We start from the raw sequence: 18,729 nt of genomic DNA, 5'->3' as shown, positions 1-18,729 counted from the left end.
AATGGGGAGATGATAGAAATGTGGGGAATGGTACAATGGACTATGGTGGAAGATTGTGGGTGCCAAATTGATGGGTGTGGTGACAAGGATCTTAGGAGATGTGATCCCATGGCTCTGAATCACATTCAATGCTGTAAATTAATGTTACCACAATTTAAAAAAAAAACCAGAGACGATATGAAGAGATGCATAAATAAACAATGAGAATGCTAATTAAATTAACATATATAAGTTTGCAGCTATTAGTTGTGGAAAACTCAGAACGGTGAAGGATGTCCAGTCTCAAGGAATATTTGCCAGCTGGATGAATACGGAATGGTGTAGGCATTGAGGAGTGCCTTGGTTCTTATAAGTCAAACTAAGTATGCAAACCCTCTAAATGACCAGGGTTGACTCACAGATAGTCTAAATATTATCTTTTGTCATATTTTCTAAGAAGTTTTCCTTTTAATTTTGTTTTTACTATTCTTGACTGTAAAAAGGGCAGATTTGTTCTTTAGAGTGTTCTGATACCTAATTTGTCCTCTCCCCTTTGACCTTTATTTGAAATTACTTGCTATTTATTAGCTGTTTTTGCCTAATTCCTGAATGAATTTAAAATTTATTTCTTAATTCTTACCTTCACGTATGTGTTCTGCAAGTAGAGAGGCTCACCTGATTGTAGATCTCTGCTCCAGTCCGAACACCTGTCCAGGTGTTTTCTTCTTCTCAACAGCACTACCCTAACATTTCATGTATAGTTATAACATTAATCATTAGAAACATACAAGCATAAAAACTGTAGAAATGTACATACATGTCAGAAGCTCATGTCAGGGATGTCCACTTGAAAGCAGAAGTGCAGAGGTAGAGCTGTGGGCTCTAAGGTAAGGGATGCAGTCAGCTGTGGTGCTGCTACTGTAGCCATGTTCATTCTGTGAAACAAGCAGACAAGAATCAATAGAGATAGCTCCAAGTTTTAAGGAAAACTATTTAGTATTTTGATTGCTGTTTTATTTATTTATTTTTCAAAGATTTATTTATTTATTTATACAAGCACTGGGTACAGTCAGAAGCTCAGGAGGGTGAGAGAATTCACCAGAGCCAGAGCGGAGAGCAGAGCAGAGCAGGCAGACTGACGAAGTACACTGCTGAGGGGAGCAGTGGGCGGCAGGAGAAGTCTGCGTGATATGTGGGACCCTCGCCTGGCAGCAGGGGATGGAACTGGCGCTGCACAGGCTGCAGGCAGCTTCGCAACCCAGCGCTCAACCACTGCGCCACCGGGGAGGCCCCTGGTTGCTGTTTTAAAAAAGAAAAGAAGATTACACATACAATATTATATGCGAATGAGAATGGATATGTGAATGTGTTCATCTAAATGAACACATTTAGACATAGGTTTAAAAAAAACAACTACAAATTAGAATCTATGAAAAAAGCCCATATACTCCCACCAACTTGAAAACATCTAGGCAAATAACTTTTTTAATAATTAACTGACAATGCAAACACAGTTTTCTCTAAAGGTTTAGATGAATAATCTATAATCTATGCATAATCTTTATACGTTCTTGTCAGAATACTTGTATGAGTATGCTTTAAAGATAAATGAATCTTCTAAATTACAATTTTTCTCAGGTGTTTACCAGAAGAATTTTCCAACTTAATTCCAACAGCTTCTGGCTATGTAATTATCAATTTTTAATTCCTGATGTGTTTTGTGATTGGGTGTCATAGACACTTATTTTTCAATGAGATCTCTGGTCCTCCTACACTTCTTGTCATGACAGCTAGCATGTTGTCACATGGGCGACAGGAATATTCGTGGAGACCATTTGGCAAACCAGAATGATTTTCAATCACTGTTTTTATAAAGCAACCATGAAGCACATCAAAATATTCTACTACAGCCAAAACTCAACACCATGTTAGGTAGATTCCAGAAATGCCAGTTTCACCCAAAAGAAACACAACTGTGAATGAGAGTAATTTTAGAGTATAAAAGAGAATGTATTTAACACTAAGAAAACTTTTTCCCGAATTGCAAAAAAAAAAAATTCCCACAAATATGACTGCATTGCTAGTGCTTCTCTAATATGTGGGTGAAAGGTTTTGAGGCTTAAGTTTCACTAGATTCATGTTAATCTTCTTTTGATCAAAATACAAAATATTTGCGTGGTACTGGCTTATAAATAGGGAAACAATGATTCTGATGAAAACTCTGGCAGGCATTTTGTGCATTTTTCACAGCATCTAGGTCACAGATGTGTTTAAGGTTTTTACTACCTATGGAACCTTGATAGAAACCATATTGTAGTAAGGAGTAAATGGAATTTGGGAAGAGGGAGATAATCACCTGGTGAGAGGCAGAAATACCTTTGAAACGTTTGTCTGTGCTCTTTTGCTTTGACTTGGTGTTTTGAGTGCGACTCACTTGAGTACATGTAATTGTTATAGGAAGGAAATAAAGAGATATGTAGACATTTTAAAGATTGCTACTAATCATCCCAAAGTTACTAAGAAAGCAGAAAATGAATGGATACAATGTGTTAGAGAAATGATCAGCTAGAGTTCAAGAAATGATTCCATCATAATAGAAAGGACAAAAAGAATACGACTGATAGAAATGATTATTCCTTACAACTGTCTCTGTTATGAACAATTTTACTCTAGCACAGTATTACTCTTATGATCAGAATAAATAAACTTCCCAAAGATAAATACAAAGAAATTGAACAGGGTATGCTTCCTTTAATAATCGTTAGTATTTCAATTATACCTGTTTGGCATTCTAAACAAAGGTTTGTGATAAGCGTTTTTAAATTTTAGAAAATTAAAGATTCACATGAGGTTTTATAAAATAATGCAGAGATGACCTTTAAGCCATTACCCAATTTCCCCAATGATAGCAGCTTGCAAAACAATAGTACGTTATCACAACCAGGAGATCTACATTATAAATACAAACCAATTCCATCAGAACAAAGATCCCTCATGTTTGCTTTTTATAAGCAAACCCACATCCTTCCTACTTAATTCTCTGCTCACACTCCAGGCCCTAACCCTGGCAATGACTGTATGATAAACATTTTTATAAATCTGTCCTTGCAATATGATTATATGAGTGGAATCATATACCTTGTATGTAACAGTTTGGCATTAGCTACTTGTTCTCTGCACAATTATTTGGAGATTCATTCATTTTGTTCTGTGTGTGAGTAGTTTGTTCCCTGCATTGCAGTGTGTATATACACACACACATACACAACACACACACACACAGAGTTTGCCATTAGAGGTCACTTGGGATTGCAGGTTGTTTAAACATTATTTTTAACCAAACTCTGGGATAAATACCCATGCATGCAGTTGTATGTATATACATGTTTATTTTATAATAACTTCCCAGAATATTCTTTAGAGTAGCTATACTATTTCATATTCCACCAGCAATGTTTGAAAAAGTAAGTTTTCCTATGTCCTTGCCAGCAACTGACATGGTCTCCATTTTTTATTTTAGCTATACTTAAAGTTATGTAGTAATGTTTCTTTATATTTAATTTATATGTTCCTAATGGATGATGATATTGTATTGAACATACTTTTGTGTACATATTTGCTTCTTGGTATATGGTCTTTGGTGAAATACATTTTCATGTATTTTGAATTTTTTTAAACTTTTCTTTTTAAAATTATTGTCACCAGAACACCAAAGTCTGCTAAAGTTACAGCAACCATTTTACAGCTCAAGTGTTACAACTCATGTGTAACGTAAAAGTGTTACAGATATCTAGTCTTAGCAGTAATGTTACAGCTCCAGTTTTACAATGGCAGTGTTCTAGCTCTTGCTTTACAGCTCAGATATTACAAAAGAATTGTTACTGCTCAAGTATTATAGCAAATGTTTATTGGGGCTTCAGGCAGCAGTGGAGAAATACAGACTCAAGAAGCACTTGAGATATCGGCCAATAAACTTGGGCAGGGAGCATATTTATATAGGTAAAAAGGGTGGATTGGTTCCTCTTTATGCAAATGAGATTCAGTTTATTCTGATTAAAGAAATTTGTCAAGTAGTGACTTGTCAAATTGACAAATGGGTAGCAGATCTGAACACACAATTCGCCAAAGGGGATATCCAGAAGATAAGTAGATATGTGGAAAAATGTTCATCATTTCTTTTTTTTTTTTTAAAGATTTGTTTGTTTATGCAAGAACCGGGGTACAGGCTAGATGCGCGGCAGGGTGAGAGAATTCACCAGAGATAGAGCAGGGAACAGAATAGGCTGACTAAAGAAATACACTGCTGAGGAGAGCAACGGGCCAGGCAGTTTGGCTGGGCCATGTGGGTTTCTCCCTGGCCGGCTGGGAGCCTACAGACAGCTTCACAGTGTGGCGCTCAACCGCCTGGGCCACCAGGGAGGCCCTCATCATTTCTTTTAACAAAGGGATGCAGGTCATGAAACATGGCTTAAGAAAATGACACATATTCTAAAGAACACTAACAAGTGCTAGTGAAGATGTGGAAAAAGAAGAACCTCATTATACAGTTGATGGGGGATATAAACTAGTCCAACCATTTTGGAAAGCAATCTGATTTTACCTTAAACTGAAAATGAAACTAGTGTATGCCCCAGCAATCCAACTCTTGGGCATCTATATGAAGAACATGAAACCATCAACTTGAAAAATAATATGCTCTGAAGTGTTTACTGAAGCATTATTTACAATAGTTGTGACACAGAAACAACTTAATGTGCCCACAATGGATTTAGAAAATGTACCATAGATACACAACGCAATTTTATTCAAAAATAAGAGGGAATATAATCTATAGCAAAATGGAGACAGTCTGAAGGAATTATAGTAGTAAAGTCAGAATAGCAAAGACAAATACTTATAAAAATAATTAGCAGATACTATATCTGAGGTTACAAGGAAAGTGGAGATAGAAAGGGTAAAAGTAAAACTAGCTTGGCTCACAAAGAAAACAAGGGAGAAAATGCTTATGAATATAATCAGAAATGAAAGAGATGTTACAACAACATCATGATCTTCTTAGACCAACTCAAGAAGGAATATAAAATATGAACAGACCAATTACAAGCAAGGACATTGAAACAGTAAAAATTTCTCCTCCCCAAAATAGTTCAGGATTATATGTTTTCACTAGTGAGTTCTACCAAACCTTCAAAGATGAACTAACACCAATTTTCTCAAATTCTTTCAACAAAGTTAAGAAGAGGAAATACTTCAAAATTCATTTTATGAGGTCAGCATTACTTTGTGATAATGAAAGCAGAGGAGGATATGACAAATATGTAAGCTACGAACAAATATTCATAATGAACACAGATATGAAAATGCTGAACGAAATCTTAGTACACTGAATTTAAAAATACACTAAAAGGATCATATGTTATGACTAGAATTTATCCCAGGGACACAAAGATACACCACATCATCAAGAGTTAAGATAAAAATTATATGTTCCTATCAATAGATTCAGAGATTTCAACATCTGTTAAAACCATCAAAATAAAGAGTAGAAGGGACAAACCTCAATATAATAAATGTCATATATGACAAACCCACATATTCTACTCAACATTGAGAAAATGAGTGTTGTTCCTCCAGTTACAAGAAAAGGGTATCCATTTTCACCATTACCATTAAATATATACTGGAAAATCTAACTAGAGCAATTAGGTGAGTGTTATAAATGGGTAACAAAATTAGATGAAGAAAAACTATCACTATTTACAGATCACCATATAAATACATCACACACACACATACACAAAACCCTGAAGACTCCACAAAAAATCTACTAGATATAATAAATCAGTAAAGTGCAGACTATAAAATCAATACACAGATATTGGTTTTGCTCCTTTGTACCAAAAAATGAATAGAAGGAATGCAATAAAGCAATCCTATTTATAATTGCATCAAAAATAATTATATATCTGGCATAAATATAACAAAACACAAGGAAGATCTGTCAATGAAAACAATAGAAGACACAAAGAGAAGGAAAGATATGCCCTGCTCATAAGTTAAAGGATTTAACATTGTTAAAATGTCCATCTTACCCAAAGCAATATCCCTATCAAGATTTTTTTTTGAAAGATTTATTTATTTTTATATAAACAAGCCCTGGGTACAGTCAGAAGCACAGGAGGGTGAGAAAATTCACCAGAGACAGAGTGGGAAACAGAGCAGACAGACCAACAAAATACACTGCTGAGGGGAGCAGTGTGCACAGCAGGAGAGGTCTGCGTGCCATGTGGGACCTTCGCTGGCAGCAGGGGATCAAACCGGCACTGCAGACGCTGTGGGCAGCTTCGCAGCCCAGCGCTCAACCACTGCCCACTGCCCCTATCAAGTTTTTATAACATTCTTCAAAGAAATAAACATTACTGAAATTTATATGGAACCACAAAAGACCCTAACTAGCCTAACCAAGCCTGAAAATAAAGAAAGAAGGTGTCACACTTCCAGGGTTTTAACTCTACTACAAAGCTTTAGTAATCAAAACAGTTTTGTGTTGGAATGACAATAAACATACAGAACAATGGAAAAGATTTGAAATCCTAGAAGTGAACTCACTTAAATATAATATTAATCTCTGCCAAATGAGCCAAAAAAGGAAAATCTTTTCAACAAATGGGATGGAGTAAACTGGATGGCCATATGCAAAAGAATGAAACCAGAATATCTCATGTCATATACAAAAATGAACTCAAAATGGATTAAAAGTTGGCAGTGAGATTTGAAACCATAAAATACATAGAAGAAAACACAGGCAAAATGCTCCAAGACATTGGTTTCTGAAAGGGCACTGGGGACTAAATACTATTGGCAAGGGAAACAAAAATGAACAAATTGAATAGTCAATCTAAAAGGAAAAAGAAACTATCAGCAAAAGAAACTATCATTAAAATGGAACGACAGTCTACTAAGTGGGAGAAAAGCTTTGTACATTACATTATCTGTTGATTTTCGATATTAACTCATTATCAAAGAACTCAAAGAATAAAAAATAACCCAATAAAAAATGGGCAGCATAACTAAGACGCTTCTCTAAAAGCATACAGATGGCCAGCAGGGCCAAGAAAAATGGTTATCATTACTTATCTGGGAAATGTAAATCAAATCCATAATATTCCACTACATATTTGTAAGAATTGCTCATCTCAAAAAGACCAGAAGTAATAAGTGCTGATGAGTGTGTGGAGGAAATGGTAAACATGAATAAGATTGTTGGAAACATAGACTAGTCCAGTCCCTATGGAATACATTATGGCATTTTCTCCAAACATTAAAAATTGATCTACCATCTGATCCAGCAATTCTACTCCTACTTATCTATCAAATAATGCAAAAAAACCCCTCAAAAATACTAATATGAAGGGATATATGCACTCCTATATTCTTTGTGACAGTATTTACAATAGCCAAGTTATGGAAACAACCTAAGTGCTCTATGATAAATGTGTGGATTTACACACATTTGTGTGCAGATTTACACATATATTTACACAGTGGAATATTCACATAATAAATGCATTTATTTTTAAGATAGGCTATTTGCTTAACTGTTAATTTGCTGTCATCCCTTTTAGGATAAAATCACATTAATGTTTTAGTATTTGAATCCGAAATGCTGTATTTAAATGTTTGATCTTTGTGGGTCAAAGATGTAAAATAATCAATGCTCCCACTTTCCGCTGTTCTCTGCAGTTATTTCTGTTTATTCCACTAAGGACACTTTGAGTAATTTAACATAAATTCTATTAGCCTTTTCAGTTTCTTTAAGGACAATAACAAAAGGATTTTTGTTCTTAGTTCTTCTCAAAAAAAAAAATCTGAATAGTACTATATTTAATATTATTTGAAACACATATTTTTAACAATTTGTCCCCAAAACACATTTAGATAACCTTGATCACACAGTTCACACTCATTTGTTGACACTCCATTTTCTTTGCCATTCTGTACATTGCCCAGATCTCCAGTTCACTCAGAACTCAAACCATTTATTCCCCAGGGGCTAATGGCTCATACCAACCTCATGGCCCAGAGCAAAAGAGAGCATCTTACTTAAGGACATGTACTCGGCCAGGCTCAATCACTGGTCCATGGACATTTCTGAACTGTGCTGAATGCTATTCTAGTGTCACAGCTTTCTATGATACTGTATGGTATTTGTTCAGTCTAATCTTTAACCCAACTTCTGTACAATTTCCTTCAGTTCTGCTTAGGGTTGATTCCTAATATTCCCAAATATACATCTGCACACATAGCTCTGCCATTAAATCTGCTTCAAGGGAAGCCTAATCCATGCCAATCTCTTTCTTCATATTCAATTAATTATAAAATCTGCTCTTTCCCATCCTCACTGACAGATAGTTATGTCAGACTCCTCCCTGATTTCTCCTGTTCTCTTTCATTTCCTCATCAATTCCTTCTTTTACTTTTTTTTAAGTTTTAAAATTTTATATATATTTTATGTCATTCATCATTTTGTACAATGTATGCTCTCTCCTCTCAGGTGTAGTCCCTGTGAGATTCCCCCCACCTATTCAGCTGTGTCCCATAATTCCTTCTTAAAAAGTGATACAAAATGCTCTTAAAATTTCAAATCTGATCCAGGCTCTGTCTTAAAATTTTTGAGCCTTTTTTAATTTCTAGAAAAATATTTTCCATACTCCTTAGGATAAATTTAATGCTTTTTTACACCTTCATTGGTGCATACATGCTTTTCTTTTGGTCTGATTTTTGCGTACATCTAAACTGTCAGGCATCATACAAGAATCAAGCTGTTTTCATTTCATCTGGGAAGGCTTTCACAGGCACACTGTGCAGAAGTCTCCTAAGACTGGTGTGTATATATGTATTGGGTAACTTATTTGCATTATGTATTTTTATTAATCTTGTGAACTAAACTTTGAACCTCAAGCATACTGTTTCATTGATCATAAAATAACATTTACAACATAAATAACATTGTTTTATGTTCTATTTTCCATTGTTTTTGATGCAATAAGTAGTTGAAAAAAATGTTGCTGATGGGGGGAAAAACTTGCATTGCACTTCATTTTATGACTAGGTAGGATTTTCTGCAGAACATTATAATGATACTCCACAAGAGGGAAGAATCTTCCCTCCAGACTTCAAACAATTAAGAACCTAATGCTTAACTACTATTTTGCATTCATTAGAAAAGAGATTATGGGAGATAATCAAGAAATATAAGATGTTTTTGCCCAAAGGAAGTCTGTAATTTGAGGGATAAGACAGAGAAAAAAGAGTATACCCTAAAATATGCAAAATACTTCATCTTAAGGCACTTTAAAGCGTCAGAGTCATGAAATCTTAAAAAAAAATATGTAACTACAATTATTAATCAACTAAAATCTTTCATTTAATTTATGTCACACTTTTGGAGATTGGTAATATTTCCTCTATTTTACAGGTGAAGGAATTGTGATAGTGCACACTGGCATTATTAGATGGTTTTATGGCCTGAACTAAGAACTGTGACTCCTGAGTCAGAGACTTTATCTCAGTGATAATGTATTTAGTTTACTGAGTGCCAATTTATTCAAGGATTCAATGATATCTTCATTTAAATTTAAATTTTTTTATCTAGGAAAACATGCAATTTTTCATGCTTTTTTTTTAAATTGAATACCTTCACTCTAGATTTTTTTTTCCCCAAATGCCTGATCAACCAGAGCCTGTCTTCTAGGTGTTTCGATGATTAACGAACATATCAACAAAAAAAAACTGATATAACAGCTGGAGAGTTATCCATCTGATGGGGAATTATCTATTTGATCCAGAATTTCTCTCTCTGAAAGTTAATGGAATACTCCAAAAATAAAGAAAACACATTTTAAAATTCCATAAGGGAATCTGGCCAACTATTTTCTGCCAGCAGCACTAGAATTGATGACATGCTTTAAAACAGACCCTTCGATAACAGTAAATAGTCATGTAATTGTATGTTCAAAATAAAATGACCTGGGTTTCAGAGAGACAACTAAGTAGATAATCACAGTTTGGACATGCTGGAGTGAAACTGGTGATGGGTTATCATGCAGCCAGTTTTTGGACATACACAACTATGCAGATGCTATATTCAGGGCTCTGCCTCTTGGTATCATTACAGGCAGCAATAAAATGCAGGAAAAGGCTGTTTCAGTGAAAAACTGCATTATGTTTTAGAAAAATGTCATTGGAAAAGGAAAATTAAAGCTTTCTTTAGAAAGAGAAAATATTTCATAAATACTTAGCATGTCAAGTTTATTTGTTCAGATCTGTGTTAACTGCATCATGAACAAAATTGAAGTTTAACCAGACATCATTGCTTTGAAAAAAAACGCATAGAATGAGTATCTTTATACAGCTCCATATGGTGAGCTGTTAAACATAAAGTGGACCAATAAGCCCATTTTTTTAAAACTTGGCATTTAAAAATTTCACTAACATTTAAAGTACTATTCATAAACATTAGCTAATGCTTTTTCTGAATAAATTTCCTTGAATCTACTCTTTAAGATATCTCATCAATATACTAAGCTTACAATCATTAATAGGAAAAATTCATAAATAATCGAACAAGATTAAATATGGTTGAGCATAGCGAGCTGACTCAGGGGCACTTGATTGAGATGCTGAAATATTCCAACTTCTTACATAGCCATCTCAACTTTATTGTAATGAAAATCAGAATATGCTAAACCTTATAGCTAGAAATAGAAACTTTACTCTGTCTAGGTCTCTTCCTATTATTCCAATAAAGAAATATTTTATGTTTACATTGTTTCCTTAATACAGGCTGTGCTATGTCTTACATAGGAAAGATTTCCTGCTGATATTGTTGATACCTACTGCCTAGGTAGAGCAAAAGTATTTGAGGAAAGAAAAGGACATCTTACTATTTCACCTTTGTGTATAAAAATTTCATTACTAGATATAAGTGGTTTTTACTTTACTTGTAATCTTTTCAGGTATCAGGCCAGGAAAGCTATATCAAACAGAAGTGTTCTCCATTGGGAGAAGTAAAAGTTGAAGTAGACTAATAAAGACTACATAAGAACATTTAGAGAAGTCTTGCAAGCCGAAGAAAGAGTGAATGAATACATTGGGCTGACCTGCTTTGTATATTTACAACTAAATTGCAACAGAGTAGTCAGTTACCCTAAAAGATAGAGGACTATAGCAATCATGGGAGCAACAATCTGGTAGAAAGACATAGGAAAAACAGTGTTGACAGCAGTAGTGAGGCAGTATAACTCATGAGACACAGGGTGGCTTTCATACAGAGCCTGGCTACAGTTGTTGTGTCAGGGATCATAGCCACATAGGGGACTTTGAAGAATTAACAGTGCACAGGCTAGATATGGAGGCACACAGCTGGCATTTAGGGTACAGAGTACACCACTGGAGAACTACAGGAGCAGGGATGCTGAGTGATGACTACTGGCTGTGCGTGGCATGAGACCTTAAAAGACATTTTTGCCAAGATGTTGGCCTAGGGGAGGGGATAACATGGATCTCCACTGTACAATTCTGCTACCTGCAGCCCAAGAGAAAGCTTGATACCCTGAATCTTACTGGAATCAACTCTTCTGTGGCCTACTGCCCCAGTTCCTTTTCTGCCTATTACACCTTGTTGGCACCAGTTCTCTGGCGATCCAAATAGGTACGAAGGCAAGAGTTTGAATATGTGTTCCTGCTACCACACGTAAAAACTAAACAGAAGGAGAACATATCACAAATGCTGGAGTCAAAAGGCACTAAAAAACGTCTCAATCCTGTAGAACTGACAAATATGCCTGAAGAGGAGTTCAAGATAAGAGTTTTAACAATATTTGCTAAATTATATAAAATCAATGGATCATATAAAAACAGAATCAAGATGGATAAAATATGAGGTGGTTACAAATAGAACTGACCAAAAATCAAAAATCATACTATAATTAAGTTTAAAAATTACAATAGATAGATCACCACAATAGCAGATAAACTCAAGCAAGTGAGAATGACAAAGACAAATACTGGACATCTATATGGTAGACCATGGAACAAACTAAAATACTTATAAAAATTAGTGATCATTAATAAACAGAGTGAAGTTTCTAAGGATAAGAGGGAGGGGTAGAGAGAAAGTCAAAGGGGAATATAAGAGATGGTGGTAGAGAAAGCTAAGAACATTCATTCATTCATTCAAGCCATTTTTGTATGTGAATAATATTTAGTTAAAAATTCAATTTTTCCTTGGTTCACACAAATATTGAAAAAAGTATACATTTGTATGGCTTTCCTTCCTCATAGCCATCTTCTTTATTTCAATTTTGTAACCAATTTCTGTAACCAATTTCAATTTTAATGTGGACATATAGGCATCTTAAGAATGGACAACTGCAGCGAGGCAAGATGGGGGCAAAATGAAGTTGTCAGGCAGCTGACATCCTCCACATACTCACACCTAGATTGAGCAGAACAAAGCCAGTAACTTCTGCATGAAAAGCAGACCATCAGAGCACACACACAGAGTGACACCTAGAGGTGGGACACCCCAGCAAACAGTGGAGCACACCAAGCAGGTAACCTGTGCTGGCAGGCAAGGTAGGCCCCAGCTGCCCAGTGAGCCCTGTAAGCGGCAGAAAACAACTGCCCAGATCCTTACACAGGGATCCTCGGCAGAACTCAGGGAGCCCTGAGACCTAGGACAGGACCTGGAAACATACATGCCACACTGTGCCCCACAGATCACCTCGCAGACATCAGGCAGCCCCAGACAGGACCTGGAAGCAGACCCACTAGGCAATCCATGATCCTCAGAGAGTTCTAGCAGGGTCCTAGAAGCAAGTCTCCCATATGAAACCTATGCAGATCTCAGTGTCCCTTGGGGCAGGTCCTTGAAGCAGCTCTACTGGCAGTAGGTGGCCCACAGGTATCAGCAAGTCCTGGGAGCCGTCTGGGGGCAGCCTCCACCATGACAGACCTGAGCGATGCCAGTGATCCCCAGGGCTTGTCTGGGAAGCAGAGTGGCCACACAGCAGATGTGGGGTGTGGTACCATAAATGAGGAGGTATGGACCTATTCCCCTAAATTATGTGCATTGTTGCAAATTAATGTTACCCTGATAAAGAAAAAAAAGGGCAATTTTAACAAGAATTATAATGGAAAATAGCACTTGATTTCTCTGAAGATAGTTTTGTGAAAGCACTTCAGTAAAAAGCCACAGTACAGATTTGGAGTATCCATACTAGTGTGAAAACTTTCAATCACAGCATTTGCTACAATTTCTACTTCTCCACACGATGACACTTTAGTTAAATTGCCAGGAAATTTCAAAAAGTTTCATAACTTGAGTTTATACTGACTTTTTACCAAAGTGACCTAAATACTAATTCCTTTACTTACTTTTACTTCTGCTTTGAAAGTGACAAACCTAAGATTCCACTGAATTTCCATAAAACCAACTCAACCTGTGATGTGACTGGGATTCAAAATATAAGCAACAATTTTCATAGATAAATGAAAAGTATATATTATTTATATCATGTAAATATATCATGAATATATACATATGTTATATATTTGAGAGAAAGTTCTTTATTAGACCCAAACTTAAAATCTTTTCACTCTCTTTCACATATTTGAAGAAATATAAATAGAAAAATAATTTTTGATACTTCATACACCTGGGAAAATAAATGTATTTGTTGCTAATATCAATTGTCATAGCATATAGATAATTTATTGTTGATTAAATTTCCAATTGACAATGGATTTTGATTTAGAACAACAAAATGGAATCAGCAGATGTAGACCATTGATTTTTGGCAGCTGGAAGTTGAACAGCTGAAAGACATGACATTTTTAAGCAGGGATGGAAGAGCAAGAATATTTGGCACAAGCTAAACAGTTTGCAACAACAATATTGCTTTATGAGTCACTAATACATAATATAAACACAATGTTCGTGTTGGTAGTGGGAAAATAACAATATATGTTTCAGTGTTAACCTTCTGAATTCCAAATCAACATCTGTGGAAACTACACAGATCTGAAATGTTACTCCTAAATGAATTTTAAAGCATGGAGAAAAATGAGCATTTTTCAAAAACTCTTACATTTTTAATTCAATACAAAAAATATACTTCTCTAGAGTTTTAAGGGTAGATGTTTCCAATAAATTTTCAGTGTCTAGTATCAAAATCAGAAACCTAATAGCAAATAGAATGTTCTAATATATATTATATATACAAAATTTTGTCAAGAGGTTCATTCGAATAATACATCCAATGTATTTCTCATTTCTTAGCGCTTCATTAGTTCTTACTTAAAAGAACACTTGTTATCAGTCTATAGCATACTGGAATAGAACATTAGAGAGAGACCATGAGGGAGAGGTAAAAGGTGAGCTGACAGTCCTTAAGACTGAAAGAAAAGGGCCTCCCCGGTGGCGCAGCGGTTGAGCGCTGGGTTGCGAAGCTGCCCGCAGCCTCTGCAGCGCCGGTTCGATTCCCGGCTGCTTCCTGGCCACCAGAGGAGGGTCCCACATGGCGCGCAGACCTCTCCTGCCGCCTGCTGCTCTCCTCAGCAGTGTACCTCGGTCCTTCTGCCTGCTCTGCTCCCTGCTCTGGCTCTGGTGAATCCTCTCACCCTCCCGCGCTCCTGACTGTACCCAGTGCTTGTATAAATACATAAACAAATAAATCTTTAAAAAAAAAAAGAATAAAAGAAAAAAGAAAAGAAGAAGCTGTTGTGGAGTGATATCAACACACAGTAGAAGCATATGGATTGTTAATGGATTGCTGAATCACAAGTTATGATCAGGTCAGCTTATGAAGCAACAGAAGAAATGCTGTTTATGGAAAAATAATCACCAGAAAACACAAAATTTAAAAGGATGTTTGTGCTTAAGTAGGTAGAACTCCGAAGTATGAGCTTGAAGTTATGTGGATCACTGTTTTCCCTAGTGATTTTAGTGAAATTAGATGATGTTACATTATCTCATGTATTTAGCAATCATTCTTTGCATACATTCCCAAAAAAAAAAAAATCTCTTTTAGACCTTTAATTCCTTCTCATAGATCTGGAACTTTGAGGGAAGATACACACACACTTTGAAATAGATAGACAGATAGATAGATAGATAGATAGATAGATAGATAGATAGATAGATAGATAGATGTGTACTATTCATACCTATTTGTGTGTTCCTTATACCCAACTACAAGATGTGAAGGTAGATAGAAGGAGTTGTAGGGGAATAAAAGATAATAAAATGAGGAAAGTAGGACTTTAGGAGTCAGAAATAAGAAATTACTCCATTAGCTGGATCTCAAAATATTATGAGTTTATCACATGCACTACATAGGAATGCATACTACCATTATAAGAAATAACTGGAAAAATTGCAAGTACTTTATGGAAAGACTGGTAAAAGGTTCAAGAATATTGTTTATTGAAGGATGTTATATAATGAAATTGGGACACTAGAATTTAGATTTTATTCTCTATGTCAAGATTTACCACACTTTTTCTACTAAGGGTCAGATAGTAATATGGAACCACCTCACATTCTTCAGCTCTGACATAGCAGTCTGGGTTCTATTCAACCCCTATTGCATATCCCAAGAAATTTTCCTCCTTGCTCTGGAAGGAGTCACCTTGTGTGGTGATCCCCAACATGAGTGCTTCCCTTACCCAGCTTCAATTCTTACACTAAATACCAGGAATTTTCCATCTTGACAACTCTCCTCACTGCATGTGAGTTCTGTACCCATGTCATGGACGCCCACTTCTCATGTGGGCTGGAGGGCCCTGTTCTGGGCCACTGTCACATGTTCTCACCACATTTTAGCTCTTACAATGGAAACCAGGATGTCCTTAACCATGGAAACCCTCTGGACTCTGCTCAGACCAAGAATCCCCTCAACAGACTGCTGCTTCTCGTGGACAATATTCTTACCGTCCTTCAGATTCCCCATACTGATTTTGCCTCCTTCCTCATTCACGAGCACCTTAGACCCTACACCCATGGAGATGGACATTGGTTACATGTAGGGAGATAGAGCAAATGATAAGCTGTATTATGCCCGGTTTCTCATGGTTGGATGAGCATTATAAGTATTTACATAATGTAAAATCATACCCTTCTGTGGGTTCCTATAAGCTGGCCACTCATAGGCAACTGTGACCTATTTACTATCTGCAAATCACAGCAGAGCATCCCCGTTTGACTACCTAGGGACAATAATCCATATCATGAGGCAGGCCCGGGGATGCCTAGGCTGCTACTGACTGGATTACATGACTAACTTGCTGGTAGTCTCAGGATAGCTCTCCGACATAATAGCATCAACACATATTCTTTCCTGACGCAAATGTCTCTTGACTTATGTTTACAACATCTCCTTTTCTCTTTCTCATAAGCCTTTACCTCCATTGACCCCCGGACCCTGCTCCTCATACCATTGCCGCATGATCAGCATTTACTAGCCTGTATGCTTCAAAAAAGGGCACAAGAACTTCTGCTTGAGCAGCAGAGTCTTGCCTTGCAAAGCTGTTCCACGACTGTTATGTCCCTCATCATGTTTCCTGCCGCAGCAACCTTCAAATAATTATTACAGAGAAAAGACCACTTGAAGACGAGAAAAAGATTGTCACTGACAAGCCAAAGAGACAGGTCTCAGAAGAAATCAACACTGCTAAGTCAGGCCTCTCAGACTTCCAGGCTCCAGAATTATGAGAAAATTATTTTCTGCTGTTTAAGTCACCAGCCTGCACTAATTTATTATGGGATTCCCAGAAAGCTACTAATAGCTATGCCAAAGGTGTATAACATTAATCTAATCATAAGGAAATATCAGACAAAGCCAACTGAATGACAATCTACAGTTAAGTGGCTATAATTTTCAAAACAGCAAAGTCATGAAAACCTCAGTCAGTTTCACATCTCACAAACTAACCTCTGCCTAGTTATGCTAAGGGGATTGTCAGCTGACTGCCAGAATTTAAACCTTGCAAAGCTAGAATATATTATCTTTTTCCAAAAGAAAAAGATAAAGGGATAAATTCAATCTTAGGAAACTCCCTCTGTCTTTAACCGGACAAGCTGCCCAGCCCCCAGGACACTTCTTTTCCAGTCACACTTAGTGGCTAGTGGCCATAAGTTATTTTTTATTAAAATGAGAGACATACAATTTGGAAAGAGAAAAGAGTAAATTACTTTATCCTTAAAAATCTATATTTAGACATCAAGTTTGACTTTAGCAGAATTACACTTAGAACCCACAGTGAATAGTCCAGAATCCTGTTTTTGAGAAAACATAATTCTAAAGAAATCAAAAACATCACTTCCAATATCCTTGACTTTTTAACTCCTAAAGCAAGTTGCTATCTCTGGGGCCCACAACTTTCACACAGCAATTGTGTCACTGCAGATGATGATGCACACTTCCATGTCATTGGATGAAACCATGCAGGATAATGGATAAGACAGAACCTCCTAGATATCAAAGCCAGAAACCAGAAAGGACAATGGACATGTTTGCTTATTGTTTTTTTAAAAATAAACATAATAAACATAATAAAAACAATAAATATAATAAAGCAGAAGCCTGCATGTCAGGTTAGGGAGTCTTCATTAGTCTTGCCCTTCAGAACTCAACAACTGCTATGGAAAAGCGACTGTGGCCCACCTCTTTCATTTCCTTACAAAGTGGGTATTTTCTTGGGGCCTCCCTGGTGGCTCAAGGGGTTAAGTCTCAGCACTATGAAACTATCTGTAGCCACTGCAGCACAAGTTCAATCCCTGGCCATGGAGGTGACCCATATGGCACAGCAGACCTCTCCCATCTCGCCCACGGCTTCCCTCAGCAGTGTGTTTCAGTACATCTGCCTCTTCTGCTCCCCACTCTGTCTCTGGTGAATCCACTCACCACACCCTGCACCTCTGGTCTGCACTCCAGCTCTTGTAAGCATATTTTTTTTTTTAAGAAAAAACGAAGTGTGTATTTTCAGAAAGAAAGTTTCATTGAAGTCAAATAATTCCTGCACCAGTAGTTACCAGTTGTTATGTGTAGGGAAGAAAACATGTCTTTTAGTTAATAGCTTATGGGAAAATGAAGATCTGTATCTGCCCCAGTGTAGGAGCACTGCATATTACCAGATATCATGGGTAGACCTGGATATACAATTAGGGAGATCACTTGAAAACTGTCTCTGTTTGGAGGAGGTAAGTGATTCTGAGTATTGCAAGAAATGTATCATCAGATACACTGATGTCAGAGGGATGGGCTACTTCCCTAATATCACTTAGCCTTTTTTCTTTTTATTTGTAAAGGGCTTTTGTCTAATATATATGGGAAAAGGTGAATATACAAGGAAATGAGACACAAGAAAGCACTGGTTCAGCAGTAATGAATTAGGAATTGGGGGTATTAGAAAAGATTGCCTAAACATTTTGAAAAATGAGAAAAATTTGGTTGCAACCAAAGTAAGTTAATAAAAGCAGTAATAATGGCCCAAATTGTGGGCCTACTCAGACTACATTTACCAGCATATCTATAATTAGGGATAATGTGACTGTGGCTAAATTCTGATCAATGTGTTAATTGGAAGTGATGTCTTCAACTTCTGAGAGCAGGTCTAAAAAAAGAGGACCTTTGTCTTTCAATATTTTTTCTTTTGAACAGGAGTACTGAACAATTGTGTCTTGAT

This window comes from Talpa europaea, assembly GCF_964194135.1.
Source record: "Talpa europaea genome assembly, chromosome: 8".
NCBI classification, from domain to species: domain Eukaryota; kingdom Metazoa; phylum Chordata; class Mammalia; order Eulipotyphla; family Talpidae; genus Talpa; species Talpa europaea.
This window is presented reverse-complemented; position numbering follows the sequence as displayed.